At 41.3% G+C, this 3,976-nt stretch overlaps 1 non-coding gene and 1 pseudogene across 1 annotated transcript; one reads left to right on the top strand and one right to left on the bottom strand.

Moving 5' to 3' along the window:
- Positions 1-1,103: 1,103 nt before the first annotated feature.
- TRNAG-GCC (transfer RNA glycine (anticodon GCC)) lies at positions 1,104-1,174 on the bottom strand. Its single transcript has one exon. It is a non-coding gene; the product is annotated as a tRNA-Gly (tRNA).
- A 1,658-nt stretch (positions 1,175-2,832) lies between these two features.
- On the top strand, positions 2,833-3,762 carry LOC143649620 (small ribosomal subunit protein uS2 pseudogene; annotated as a pseudogene).
- Positions 3,763-3,976: the final 214 nt, after the last annotated feature.

Here is a 3,976-nt window from a genome sequence, read left to right as displayed (position 1 = left end):
CTGCCCATCTTGTTTTGTAACATACCTTTTCCCCCCTCTTGTTTGTGAGAAAACATATTTGGAAACCATAGATCTGGTAATGGTTTAATATCCAAAATATGTAAAGAACTTCTACAACTTAACAACCAAAAGACAGACAAACCAATTTAAAAATGGGCCAAGGTTCAGTAGCCATGTGTTTCTTGAAGATGACTGTATAATGATATAGCTTTCACAATGTGACTGTGTGATTGTGAAAACCTTGTGTCTGACGCTCCTTTTATCTACCTTGTCAATAGGCGAGTAAAACATATGGATTAAAAATAAATAAATAATGGGGGAACAAATGTTCAAATAAATTCAGTAGCTTGAAATGCTAGTGATCAATGAAAGGGAGGGGTAAGGGGTATGGTATGCATGAATTTTTTTTCTGTTTTCTTTCTATTTCTTTTTCTGAATTGATGCAAATGTTCTAAGAAATGATCATGATGCTGAATATACAACTATGTGATGATATTGTGAGTTGCTGATTATATATGTAGAATGGAGTGATCATATGATAAGAATGTTTGTGTTTGTTGTTATGTTTAAAAAAAATTTTTTTAATTAATGAAAGAAAAAAATTGGCCAAGAATTTGAATGGACACTCCTCCAAAGAAGATACTCAAATGGCCAATATGAAAAGATGCTCAACATCATTAGCCATTAGGGAAATGAGAATTAAAACTACAGTGAAATTCCACATCACATCCACTAGGGTGGTTACTACTTAAAAAACTGAAACTAGTAAGTGTTGACGAGGACAGAGAGAACCAAGCAGGCTTGTACATGTTGGGAATGTAAAATGGTGCAGTCACCATGGGAAAGATTTTGATGGGACCTCAGAAAGTTAAACCTAGAATTACCATAGGGCCTGGAAATCCCATGCCTAAGTGCCCTCAGTATTGCAGCTGAGGAAGGGGATTTTAAATCTAATTTAATCTTTGAACTTCATTTATTTTAATTTTATTTTTTTTATGCTGTATGGCGGTGTCGCATTTCATTCTTTTTCCAGGTGAGTATCCCCTTATTACAGCACCATTTTTTGAATTTTTATTTGTTTGTTTGCTTGTTTGTTTGGAAAGTGCATGGGCCGGGAATCGAACCCGGGTCTCCCGCATGGCAGGCAGGAATTCTACCACTGAACCACCCTTGCATCCCAATCCTGAAACTTTATTTTGAAATCAACTTAAGACTTATGGAGGAGTAGCAAAGATAAAACAGAGTTTACATCTTCCTTGCCTCCAGATCCCCCAACATGTAACATCTTACGTATAACCAGGGTACGACAATCAAAAATGGAAAATTATCATTAGCATGATAGTATTAAAGAAATTATTTGGATGTCCCCAGTTTTCCCATGAATGTCCATTTTTGTTTACGGACACAACCCGAATCCCACTTGGCACTCAGCTGTGGTCTCTTCCAGGCTGGGAAATTCTCTCCTCATCCCGCTGGTCCTTGAATATTTTGTAAAATGTCCTTGGATTTGGGTCTGTCCTCTTTGGCATGTGCAATCGGGTCTGTTTGTCCCCTTTCTGTGATGTGACAATGCCCCCTGCCTTTAGCTGCTGTATCCGGGTTTCTCCACTGTAAAGTTTGAAGCTTTGATTAATGTAAATTTACATTTAAACACTCCAAGTAGGGGTTGGAAGACTTTTGTATATACTTGGAACCATTTAGGTGTGTGGACATTCTTTTCAAGTGTAAATTTTATGAAGTTGAAGGTCACAAATGTAGATAAACTTCCTGATGACATTTTTGCAGTGGGATAGAGAAACTCTGCAAGTGTAAAAAAACACTCAACAGGTTTCGAAGACTCGGAATGAAGAAAAGAAGGTGAAATCTCTCTCACGTGCGCATGACTTTTGCCTCGATGACCTATTGAAATGATAATATTTGGGGTACATTAGGTTAAGTAAAATATAATATTAAAATTAATTTCACCTATTTCTTTTTTTTTTCCAATGTGGTTAGCAGAAATTTTTAAATTATGTATGTGACTTGCGTTGTATTTCTAACAGGCCGTGCTTTTGCCATGTTGCCCTGGAAAAGAGGTGGTAGCGACAGAATCCCCATTTTCAGAATTTTCTCAGTTTACCCACCAGCTAACACTGGAAATTATCAGATAGCTTCATTTTCAAAGTAAAGGAAGAACTTTCTGAGTTTCTCCCTTCTCTTTCTGGCATCTTGGGGGCTGCACCTGTGGAACCATCGAAAGAAGCATTTAAAAATAAAAGGTGGTGTGAGATACCACTTTTCGCTTATCAAACATGGCACTAATTAATAATATTTAAAAAAACAAAGATATGCAATGCTGGCATGGTTGGGGTGACATAGACAGTCTCAATCGATGTCAAGAGAAAACCCACTTTCAGAAAACTGTTGCAAAACATAAAGAGCTTTGGAAACTGCCGTACAATGGAGAAGGGACTTTTTGTAGAAAGATACTTCTTGTGATTTGATTAAAGGGAAAATGTTGAATAATTTTAAATCAGTGGATTTCAATGGGAGGCAATTCCACCACCACCCCCTTTCCCCAGCCAGGGACATCTGGCAATGTCTGGGGACGTTTTTGTTTGTCACGACTGGGGAGCGGGGAAATGCTGAAATTGAGTGGGGGAAGCCCAGAGAGGCTGCTCAGAAGCCCCCCCTCCAGGGCCCAGGAAGCCCCCACCCCAGAAAATGCTCCAAACCCAAATATCGACAGAAGCAAGTCTGACAAACCCTGGTTTAAATGCCAATAAGGTGCTTTTCCGCGCTACCCACAGAGGGGTCCATACAGCGTTGTCCTCGGTTCCCTTCGTAACTTAAAGGGAAATTTAAACAATGTCCAGAGCCCTTGATGTCCTGCAGATGAAGGAGGAGGATGTTCTCAAATTCCTTGCAGCAGGAACCCATTTAGGTGGCACCAACCTTGACTTCCAGATGGAACAGTACATCTACAAAAGGAACAGTGATGGTATCTACATCATAAATCTGAAGAGGACGTGGGAGAAGCTTCTGCTGGCAGCTCGTGCTATTGTTGCCATTGAAAACCCCGCTGATGTCAGTGTCATATCCTCCAGGAATACAGGCCAGCGGGCTGTGCTAAAGTTTGCTGCTGCCACTGGAGCAACTCCTATTGCCGGGCGCTTCACCCCTGGAACTTTCACTAACCAGATTCAGGCCGCCTTTCGGGAGCCATGTCTTCTGGTGGTGACGGATCCCAGGGCTGACCACCAGCCTCTCACAGAGGCATCCTATGTTAACCTGCCCACCATTGCGCTGTGTAACACAGATTCTCCTCTGCGCTATGTGGACATTGCCATCCTGTGCAACAACAAGGGAGCTCACTCAGTGGGTCTGATGTGGTGGATGCTGGCCCGGGAAGTTTTGCGCATGCGTTGCACCATCTCCCGTGAGCACCCATGGGAAGTCGTGCCTGATCTCTACTTCTACAGGGATCCTGAAGAGATTGAAAAGGAAGAGCAAGCTGCTGCTGAAAAGGCTGTGACCAAGGAGGAATTTCAGGGCGAATGGACTGCTCCAGCTCCTGAATTTACTGCTACTCAGCCTAAAGTTGCAGACTGGTCTGAAGGCGTACAGGTGCCCTCTGTGCCTATTCAGCAGTTCCCTACTGAAGACTGGAGTGCTCAGCCTGCAACTGAAGACTGGTCTGCAGCTCCCACTGCTCAGGCCACTGAGTGGGTAGGAACAACCACTGAGTGGTCATAAGCTGTTCTTGCATAGGCTCGTAAGCAAGTTGCCGGAAAATAAACAAGTTTCTATAAAAAAAAAAAAATGCCAATAAGGTAAGACTAGACATGGAACACAGACGTCATAGAATATTATTTAGCCATTTCCAATGATGGTTTTGAATCTTTCACAAGAACCCAAATGTTCACAGCATTATTATTTTTTTGGTTCTTTTTAAAAAATTATTTGTATTGAAAAAACAACATACAAGCACATACAT

Source organism: Tamandua tetradactyla, chromosome 11, assembly GCF_023851605.1.
Source record: "Tamandua tetradactyla isolate mTamTet1 chromosome 11, mTamTet1.pri, whole genome shotgun sequence".
Taxonomy (NCBI): domain Eukaryota; kingdom Metazoa; phylum Chordata; class Mammalia; order Pilosa; family Myrmecophagidae; genus Tamandua; species Tamandua tetradactyla.
This window is presented reverse-complemented; position numbering and strand designations above follow the sequence as displayed.